The following is an 11505-nucleotide window of genomic DNA, read 5'->3' as shown; positions in this document are numbered from 1 at the left end:
TCAAAGATAACCTTGTTTTTTATTCAAAATGTAACATCTTGACTTCTGTTTCTCTGTCCACAGATGCTGCCTCACCTGCTGAGGATTTGCAATGTTGTCACTCTCAGAGCGTAAAAATATCAGTCTCAATGACCCTGTGGTCCATGCATGAAGTCTGTAAAACGCTGAAACTCCTCAGCCTGCACCTATGGAACAAGAAGCAGTTCACAATTCAACTCAACAATTTTGCATCAGAACTAACAAAAGCTGTGTTAAATTAAAAAAGGACATGGAGTAAAAGAAAAATGGAGTAACTCAGCGGGCCAGGCAGCATCTCTGGAAAACATGAATAGGTGACGTTTCGGTTTGATACTTTTCAGACTCAATGTTTCTACATTATAAATTATATTTGGGTCATGGAGAAGAGAGGGTGGGGGAAATAGTGATAAAAGTAGCAACCAGTACAGAATGTAAGTGATGTACTGGCTCAGGTGAAAATGTGGTCTGGCAGGGTGAGGTGTAAATGGATGAAAACAGGAGAAGAGGTAAAAATGCAATTTTGGCATAGTGAGATACAAAACTGAAGATGCTGGAAATATCCGATATGTGGAAAGAGAAAAATAGTGAATATTGCAAGTTGATGACGATTTCCGTAGTACTGACCAGATTTGTGATATGTTGGAAAAACTGGTCATCTGAAATTGTGAAATGCATTGTTTTTATTTATTTCTTTCATTCAATGGATGTGGGCTCACACAGGCTGAGCTAGCATTTAATTAAGCTTGAGAAAGTGGTGGTGAGAAGGTTGAACTGCAGATGTCCTTGAGGCGTGAGTATACCCATGAGGTGCGAGTTCTAGGATCTTGACCCAGTGGTGGTTAAGGTGGTGATATACTTTAGAATTGGAGTAGTATGTGACTTCGAGTGCAAGTTCTATCTCAACCTCTGCACTCAGTTGTCAAGGTTAATTTCTAAAATTTACTTCAGTTAAATAAACATTGGAAACTCAGTAGCATTGTTTTGGATATCTGTCATAAATAGTGTTCTCCAGCCAGAAATTTCAATCACCTGCTCTCAGATTTGTTCAGTCTCATGTATTTAAGTGACTGAGCTAAAATAATTGATGATATTTTGATGTATATTATCTATTGTAAGTGAATATCATGACATGCTTGATACAGTGAATGATGATAATTTCATGTAATATTTGGATAAATGTATATTTTATGAATAAAGTATTTTGGAAAAAGATTGTAGAGAAAACTCATTAACACCATGGTGGTTAAATTTGCAGATGAGCAAAAGTTACTGGACACAATTCTATCCAAAGAATCAAATCATATTTTAAGGTAGATAAAAATGCTGAAGAAACTCAGCGGGTGAGGCAGCATTTATGGAGCGAAGGAATGGGTGACGTTTCGTGTCGAGACCCTTCTTCAGACCCGAAACGTCACCCATTCCTTCGCTCCATAGATGTTGTTTCACCAGCATTTTTGTCTACCTTCGATTGATCCAGCATCTGCAGTTCTTTCTTAAACAAATCATATTTTAACGTTACTAAAATGCTTCATTCTAATTGGAGTGATCTAAATCAACAACTTTGATGTGGATTTAAATTTGCTTCATGATTCTATTGTGGAAAACATATCATGCCATAGTTACTTTGTTATTTGTTAACTGCAATAATTCTGTGGGAAAGCAGACAAAACTGGATATATTTCAAAAAGATGCATTCAAATCCAACTATCATTCAAATCCGACTATCATTTTTACATATTAATTCAGTTTGTAAAGTCAAGAATAAAGGTATAGCGTCAGTGAATAATGCATTAAATAGTTGGACATTTCACTGGTGTTCACTTAAGATACTCATTGTGGCCTTTGCTTGATGCCAGTTCATATTTACATCTCTGATTATTGCTTTTTGAAATAGCTGAGCAAGCCATTTGATTATACTAAAATGATTGAGCTTCATTTTGTGGACTGCAGTATTCACAATTCCCACGTATTTCCGTTGAGTAAGAAAGATTACATAAAGGCATCACTATGCTAGCTTTGTCCATGTTCCAAGAATGTTATTTTTAAACGTTACTTTCTTTCATTATAGGAATGGGTTATTTGGAATTTTATACTGATCCGTATTGAAAAATCATAATTTGTCAACTATTTAACGCAATAAATTGACCTCGGCATTTGAAACAGTTGCAGGCAGACATAAATTCCGTACAGTATCTGAGGAATTCAAAATCAATAATTTTGGGATACGAATAGACGGCATCAACAGTGGTGACAGAGAAATTTGTAAGTTAAAAACCAACCTATTTCACTACACTTCCATCAAGGAAGTAAATCTTACTCACTTGAACTATACATAGTTTTGAGTACAGAATCTTAACTATCTTCTAAAATGACCTGGTAGACACAAAATGCTGGAGTAACTCAGTGGGACAGGCAGCATCTCTGGAGAGAAGAGATGCTGCCTGTCTCGCTACTCAGGCATTTTGTGTCTACCTTCGATTTAAACCAGCATCTGCAGTTCTTTCTTGCACATTCTACAATGACCTAGCAAGCTGCATCGTTGCATCATATTGATACAAAAGATAATGAAAATAAATTAGAAAAAGATACTGTCCACCGTGCATCAGATAGGATAAAGCATGTAGATGTCAGACACTGGGATAAGTAATTAGAGCTCGCAGATATGGCAGGATAGTGGTACATAATAATGCATAGGTAAGGAAAGGTTCTGCTGTTTTTCATCTACCACGCTTCTTCAGCAAATTAATGTTTACTCCGTGTTTAATATCACTTGGGAGAGACACTAAGAATGGCAAGGATACAATAGTTTAGATCAGAGACTTTCTCGTCCATCTTCTATCGTGGCTTGAAGCCACCTTTGCTGAGTCCTGACATAAATTACTGCCTCTCTGGGTAGGAGCTGAAAAGTCCTATTCAAGCTAATTTCATAAATGTGGCATCATTGAAGATTTTGGTAGGTTTGACAAGAAGGCAAAATCCTACCTTCACACCATCAAGTTCACCCATCGTGCAATATGACACTACCATCATGCTCTATGGGGTTAGATTAAAAAACAGATCTCATAGCTCAAAACTGGGCATCTATGAGGCACTGTGACAATCAGTGCAGCATTATGGTTCAGCAGATTCCTCACTTTACTAGTCCTATACCATAAGGAAGTGGAGCAGACTTATTGGAATCAAAGGTTAGCTCGTAAAACAATGAGCATAAAGACCCCTTCAAATAGGAGAATGGAAGGTGTGTAGTTTGGCCAGACGTATCACCAGATGCAAGGAAAGAAAGAGCCTCATTGGCTTGGTAATGAATTGGAGAGTGAAATGTAACAGAAAGGATGCTTATGATAAATGTCAGCTTCAGAATTCATCAGAGAATCAAGCTGAATGCAATAACAATCTGAAAAAAATGGATAAATATCCAGGTTACAGACTAAATAAAAATAAGCTAGTATTAAAACAGAAAGATCACCGCACTCCAATGGGATGTATTATAGGTTGCCGAGAGATGTAAATGTGTAGGACTGTGTATTACAAATCCCTGTTCAAAAAAAGTGAGAGGTATAAATCTGAGAAAGTCAGGTTAGCTGAATATTAGTGTTGAGATACTTTTGGAGACATTCCTCAGAGTTCCAGGGCATCTGTAAGAATATAGATTAACAGATTTTTTTAAAACAGGATCTCGACCTGAAACGTCACCCGTTCCTTCTCTCCATAGATGCTGCCTGACCCGCTGAGTTGCTCCAGCATTTTGTGTCTACCATAGATTTGTTAAAGCCAGATGATGTTTGAATAACATGTTTGAATTTTTTGATGGAGAAATAGAAAGTGCTATGAACAATTTTCATAGTAAAATTGAATCCTAGGGAATTAAAGGGGGTTGATACTGTACTGTGTACCCAATGAATCGTTATTGAGTCATTTTTGATAAGTATTAATAATCTGACGGTATATAATATTCATAATTTAGTGCGTAGATGTATTTTAATGTAAATTCAAGGATTCAAAGATGACAAAATTCTCTAAAATTAGAGCTGACGTGTCTGGTGAAATTTTGCAATGGGAAATATGAAATGGTTCATTTGGTTCAGAAAAATGTGAAGAAGGAAAACAAACAAAACAATACCATTTCATGGGGAGTTATAAACAAATATTGTACCCTCTTAAAGAAGGTGGAAAAATTGAGAAAGCACATTGAACCCTTGTTTTAGAAATAGTACCCTAGAGTACAATAGCAAGGACATTGTTGAACCTTTGTGTAAAAATGGTTAGGAACCAGTGACACCTGTATTTGATTTTATGCAGAAATAATTATGTAGAGAAAGGATATTAAGATTGCAGAGAGGATACAGAGGAGATTTAGCAGAAATTGTGCCATGGATGAGCGACATAGCTATATGAAGAACCTATTGAAATTGGGTTTGTTTATCTTACAGCAGGGAAGGAGGAAATATTATTGAGTTAGAATCCATGAGGATATTTGGATATTTGGTAGACAAATTAAAGGGCTCCCACACACCCACAATTTGGCTTTCCTGTGGCAGGAGGCTCGCAGCATGAAGAGCGGGACAACCAGGTTCTGCAACAGCTTCATCCCCCAGGTCATAAATTACTTGGCAATCAAAAAAGGCTAGAACTAAAAGTCGTCACTTTTAAAAAACATATAAAAAAATCATGCGCATGACGCCATGACGCACCTGGAACTTTTACTGATTTTTTAAACGATGGTCAAGGTGACTGTGCTAGGTGTATATCTGAATCAATAAATCATTCAATCATTCATTTTCAGTAAAGGGAAAATAGAGCCAGAAGGCATTGGTCTAAAACCTTGGCAAAACAACTAAAAGTAACAAACAGAAAAAAAATCATGCCATGAGCTTGAAATTTTTTAAACGATGGTGGACGCATATTCAATAATAATATTTTGAGTGAAATAGAGCAATCCTTAGAATGGAAAAAAAATTGTGCTATGGGGGAAAAAAGCAGGAAGTTGGAGTAATTGGATATTCATTCAAACGTATGGCACAGAGAAAGTAACCTGGATACCTTCCTCTGTGTGGTTCCACTCAATTCCAGACCTGCATGTTCTTCATGCTGGAATATATAGAAATCATCATCAATATTAATCATGCCCTTGGCATGAAGCAACCATTGGAAATGGAGTCTTTCTCAGTAGTTGCAGAATAGCAAATCTACGAGCAAATTCAAAAAGGAGTACAATAGTTGATAAATGTAGATATTTTATCATTTAAGTTTGGCTTTGCAACTGCCTTTTTCAACATTAGTCATGAGCAGGTGACTAGTTCACGTCATCTACAAAAAAATATATAGTCAAATAGTGCACATCTTGCAAGTTTGCTGAAATTATTTTCTGAAACTAGAATACAGTGGATGATCACATATCAATGGATATAGATGAAAAATATCAGGGTACTTCCCAGTTTGACACACTGATTGATGTGGATGAGTTGGACCAAATGAGCCTTCCACTGTCTAATTATTTTTCTTTGGAGCTGTGTCTGAAGGGGTCTTGTCACCTATCCTCATTCATTGAGGTCTGTGGGTCAGAAAGTCGAGAATCCAGCTCCAGAGAGAAAAAGCTGGTTCCTAGGTCCACAAGTTTGGAGATGAGTTTGAATGGGATTATGGTGCTGAAGTCAATAAATAACACCATAGAAAGCATACTGTTGGGTTGCATCACAGCTTGGTTCAGGAATAGCTCTGCCCAAGACTGCAAGAAATTGCAGAGTTGTAGATGCAGCCCAGTCCATCACACAAACCAGACTTCCCACCATCAACTCCATTTACACATAACACTGCCATGGAAAAGCACCCAACATAATCAAACACTTTTCTCACCCACAGGCATTCCTTCTTCACCCTGCTTGTGCCTGACAGGATACAGAAGCCTGAATGGATGCATCAACAGACTCAGGAACAGTTCCTTCTCTTTGATTGTCAGGCTTCTGAACAGTCCATCCAAAAGCTAGAGCACTGTAATTCAACTCTACCTCTTCTTCTTGCATATGGCGTGCACAGCCTAAAGTTGTAGGACAACGTGTTCTATTTGATCTTATTTGATTGTGCGTGCCGGGTTAATTACAGTCGTCAAAAAAGGGCAGACCACGTGCAGGTTGCAATCTTCCACCCCACCTCTACCTCTAAGTTCCCTTTTGCTCGAGTGCTTGTACTTGCATTTGACGTGATTGTGGTATATCTGATCAGTTTGGATAGCATGCAAAACAAAGCTTTTCACTGAACCTCGGTACATGTCACAATAATAAACATAAATCTAAATCTACACTGTTGTGGGTACAGGGAGAGTAGAGCATGGGACAGAGCATGCAGCCTTGAGGTGCTCCTGCTTTGATGGATATCAATGAGGAAGTGTTATCAATTTGTACTGCTAATGAGGAACTCCAGGATCCAATTGCATAGGGATAAGCAGAGCCCTAATTCCCTGAGTTGATAGGTTTTAAGGGATGATAATGCTGAATGCTAAACTGCAGTTGATGAACAAACTAATGTATATGTTCTTATTGTCCAAGTGGTCCCGTGCAGGGTTGAGAACCAGCATGAGCATCCTTTGAGGATCTGGTATGGCAGTAGGCGAATTGTTGAGTGTCTAGATCCTTACTAAGGCAGGTACTGATTTGCATCATAACCAACCTCTCAAAGCTCTTCATCGCCATGAAGATCGTCATTGAGGTATTTCCTCTTGCTCTTAGGCACTGGTATTATGCATGACATTTCAAAGCAATAGACAATAGGTGCAAGAATAGGCCATTCGGCCCTTCGAGCCAGCTGTGATGTGTGATTCAATGTGATCATGGCTGATAATCCGCAAACAATACCCCGTCCCTGCCTTCTCCCCATATCCCCTGACTCCGCTATCTTTAAGAGGTCTATCAAGCTCTCTCTTGAAAGTATCCAGAGAACCGGCCTCCACCACCCTCTGTGGCAGTGAATTCTACAGACTCACAACTCTCTATGTGAAAAAGTGTTTCCTCATCTCCGATCTAAATGCCTTACCCTGTATTCTTAAACTGTGGCCCCTGGTTCTGGACTCCCCCAACATCGGGAACATGTCTCCTGTCTCTAGCGTGTCCAAACCCTTAATAATCATATATTTCAATAAGATCCCCTCCAGGGTCGGATTTAAATGAAGAGAGGCCCTAGGCTATTCCACTTGTGAGGCCCCTCCAAATCCCCCAACCCCACGACGAGATGGAAGAGTCCACCAGATTGAGACCGATGTGCAGCCGAGCGTGGCCAATGAGATGAGTAGGTATGTTGCAAAACTTACCTTCAGCAGCGCTGCAGTTCTGCCACTGGCCGTGTGCGTGACTTTGGCGCCTTTGAGGGGTGGGGGCGGGGTTAAAATGCGTTTTTTCTCCTGCCTGTCCGAGATATATTTTCTCGGGCTGCAGCTAATGTGGAAGAATTGTACCGACTGCTGTTCTGTGAATTAAAAATAAATAAATCGCGGGACAATTTCAGCGCTGGAGTAAAATAAAACTCCGCTTCTAATGCCGTCAACGCCGATAACGGGACGGATTTCAAGTATGGGACAGCTAAAGGTAAGCCGTTTATTTTACATATAAACGTGTTTCTTAGGATTACCTTAATACAAATTTTACGTTGCGAAAAGGTGATTTAGGCCCCATACGAACCGGCTGTGTTTTTCCTGCCGATATGGGGTTTAAATTCACCGCAACTGCAACGTTCCAATCGATCGCGTTCCACAAAATCTATAATAACTGAAAATGTATTTCAGTTCTCTTAATTTTTAAGAAAGTTATGGGCTTTTGACTGTCCTCGATCACAGTTTTTGAGTTAAGTCAATGGGAAAGCAATAGGGAACAAGATGCTAATTTCCGAGTATGAAAATGGTCATAACTTTTTAAATACTGAAGATATGAAAGTGAATTAGGTGTCAAATTAAAGTTCTTTTTATGCTTTATCTGATGGGATAAATTGCAGATGATTTAAAAAAATCTCAAAACTTTGTAACATTGCTAAGATAAGGGCTGGAAAGCTGTGCTTTTTATTTATTGCCAGTGCTAGTTTCGAGTTATCAGCTTAAAACATTATTATTCTGATATGGATGGCAAGGAAAATTACTGAAATGTTGTTTAGAGACTACAGTGTGTTGTGGCAGCATATGTAAGAAAGGCACATGACAGTGTCAAAAATATTATACACCAGGCCCGTTCAAAGCTTTTCAGAAATGGGGGTGGCATGGTAGAATTACAAAAATGTTATGTGAAGTAAGTGTACGTACTGCATATCACAAGCGCGAAGCTGAAAGACCCTTGCGGCCGGGGTCCAGGGCTGGGGTTTTAGAAGCACTCTGGTGCATTCTGAGCCTTATTTTGGAGCATTTTTGCACCAAATTATTGACCAATATTTCAGAAATAATTTTGGTGGTTGGAATGGGATAATTGGGGTCATTGTTGTATGCATTTTTTTAAATCAAGAATTGAAGCTGTCCTTGTTTTAATAATCAAGTTGTACTGTAAAATGTTATAAAGCATGCAAAAACTGCAAATGAAATACTGTAAGTTTTTGCAGTAAATAAAACCTTTTTTTTAGAAAATGTTTTTTTGTGTTGATTTGATTGCCTGTTACCGTTTGACTGTGTTAGTGTGTGCACATTAAAAATATGCAAAATGAGTCGCAAACTATGGAATTCATATTTTTCAGTATTGTTATCAAGGAAAAGAAACAAGTTCCAATTGTTTGATATTATTCACATGGAGGAGACAATATAATTGGTCTAAAACCTACCTTAATTTTCAATCTCACTAAAGATTTCCCCTTTCCCCCTCCCCTTTCTCCCTCCTTCTCCCTCCACTCTCTCTCCCTCCCTCATCTCCCCCTCTATCTCCCCCTCCCTTTCCCCCTCTCACATCCCCCCCTTCTTTCTCCCACCCTCCCCCTCTCCCTCCCATGCCCCCCCCCCCCCCCCCCCCCCCCCCCCCCCCCCCCCCCCCGGCCCAGAGAAACGGGCATTTCCGCAATGCAGTATTCCACTAGTTACCTGGAGTAGACACAAGGCATCGAGGTGATTGTGTGGAGTGCAAATGGAGATCTGAACCCGCCTGGGCCCACTGCACACGCGTGGAAAGGCAGCGTCATTTTGCGTTGCTACTGCATCAACGGCTTCCCCGATCTGCAGAGGTACGGATTGTCACAATTTCTTTTCCCCAAAACTTCCAGCGGCCGGAACCAGAATTTCGAGTAATTGCCGTCAAAGTGGAAATGCTGATAGCGCTCCAATTTTTTTTTTAACTCTGGGGGAAAAAAACATAGAAACATAGAAAATAGGTGTAGGAGGAGGCCATTCGACCCTTCGAACCAGCACCGCCATTCATTGTGATCATGGCTGATCGTCCCCAATCAAAAACCCGTGCCTGCCTTTTCCCCATATCCCTTGATTCCACTAACCCCTAGAGCTCTATCTAACTCTCTTAAATCCATCCAGTGATTTGGCCTCCATTGCCCTCTGTGGCAGGGAATTCCACAACTCTCTGGGTGAAAAGGTTTTTTCTCACCTCAGTCTTAAATGGCCTCCTCTTTATTCTAAGACTGTGGCCCCTGGTTTCGGGGCTTGTCCAGTCATTTTATCAATTTTATATGTTTCTATATAAGCCCCCCCCCCCCCCCCCCCCCCCCCCCCCCCCCCCCCCCCCCTCATCCAGGATGTCACGGACAGAGTGCAGAAAATCCTCAAGGGCTAAGGTGAACAGCCGGAAGTTGTAGTGCATGTTGGCACAAACGATGTTGGGAAGAAGGAGATTAATATTCTGAAGCATAGCTTCAGTTTCTTAAAATTTTACAGTTTTACATCCTCTAACGATTCAGGCAGTTAAGATTTGTGAAATTATTCTAGTTCACTATACCTATCTGTTTCAAATCAGGAATTTACTTCAAGAAAAACAGTGAATAAAAAAATGTCTTTGCCTTATTTTTTTTTTTGCCTAACTAACCATTTCAAAAAAACTAAGGAACAGTGAAGTTTGCAAGATGTTTTTACACACCTGATAGATTCCGGTTGAAATGATAATTGGAAATGGAGAAAATCATTCCTAGTCAGACTGGATGTGGAGAAGATGATTCCAGTAGTGGGCATGTCTAGGACCTGGGAGCATAGCCTCTGAATAAAAGGACGTACCTGCAGAAAGGAGGAATTTATTTACCAAGTGAATCTGTGGAATTCATTGCCACAGACTAAGTCATTGGGTATTTATAAAGTGGAGATTGATAGGTTCTTGATTAGTAAGGATTTCAAAGGTTTTGGGGAGACGGTTAGAGAATGGGGTTGAGAGGGAAAGATAGATCAGGAATGATGGAGTAGACTCGATGGGCCAAATGGCCTAATTCTATTCATGTCCAATGAACCAGTGAGATAAAACAAATTAATTATTTTAATGAATTCACGCTAACAATAATTATTTGAGTCCACATGATTTGTTGGAAATGAGAGGAAGAAAACTGAGCAAACCAATATTGCTAAAAGTAGTCCGAGCTAAAGAAAAGTACAAGAAAGAAACATGTTCTCTCATCCAGCTAAACCATAAAAAATTGTTCTTTTACCTCCGGGATTGCCTCCTAATTTGTTTGTTTCCAATAACATTGCTATATGACACCTAGCTTGTTTGTTTCTAATGACATTCCTATATCTTTCTGACATTTTCATTTTTCAGTTCTAAATATATATTTTCTCTACATATAAACATCATGCGCAAGACCGTGGAACCTGCCTTTCTCTAGTTGCCCCAAGTCATTGCAAAGAAACCTTACAGTGCTGTGTCGCAGTGTCTTATACAAATGTAACCCTGCAAGGTGAAGGATCCGGGAGAGCCCGACAGTGATAATATTTACAAGCCTGTGTCCTTCCACAGTTGAAGGTCACAGGTCTTCGCAAGTTGTGACTTTGCTTCTCTCGTTTGCTTTACTATGGTCGTGCTACGGTCCCGGTGTGTTTCTTCTGCCACAAAACATTATGCACGCGTTTTCTTTTACAATCAATGTCTAATTTATGCCTCCTCGGTTTGTCTCTTATTCAAAGCTTTAAAAATAAAGCCTTGGATAAGTCGGCTGACCACACTTGCATTATTATGTCCAAAGAAGTTGTTTTCTTCCGGACTCAGCGCTTCCTGTTCACGTCATATCAAGGACTAATTTATTATTGTACAGTTTAGGCCCCAAACCGCGCTCGTCAACCATTACTCGGTTATGTTGACTTTCGCTGCTTAGCAGCTTGTGTGTTTGTTTACATTACTGCGTCGGTGAGGTAGAATGTTTTAAACTTTTTACGTCGATAGTCCGTCAGCATTAATAAATCTAGGTTGCACAATAGTAAACCTTATGGTTATCGCACATTTAGATTTGACACTGAATTTATTCAGTTGATTTCACAAACTCTTGAATACTATTCCCTGTTAAAATGTCAAACTTCCGGGTTTTAAATTTCGCCTAGTACTCAGC

The 11505-nt window shown here is 39.6% G+C and overlaps 1 long non-coding RNA gene across 1 annotated transcript; it reads right to left on the bottom strand.

The window, feature by feature from the left end:
• Positions 1-11502, bottom strand: LOC129695404 (uncharacterized). The gene is made up of 4 exons (XR_008723155.1): positions 10056-11502; positions 9056-9308; positions 7319-7473; positions 1-185 (listed from the first exon to the last, which is right to left on the bottom strand). It is a non-coding gene; the product is annotated as an uncharacterized LOC129695404 (long non-coding RNA).
• Positions 11503-11505: the final 3 nt, after the last annotated feature.

The sequence above is a fragment of the Leucoraja erinacea genome, chromosome 3 (genome assembly GCF_028641065.1).
Source record: "Leucoraja erinacea ecotype New England chromosome 3, Leri_hhj_1, whole genome shotgun sequence".
NCBI classification, from domain to species: Eukaryota; Metazoa; Chordata; class Chondrichthyes; order Rajiformes; family Rajidae; genus Leucoraja; species Leucoraja erinaceus.
The sequence above is the reverse complement of the archived record's forward strand: the minus strand, read 5'-3'. Positions and strand labels throughout refer to the sequence as shown.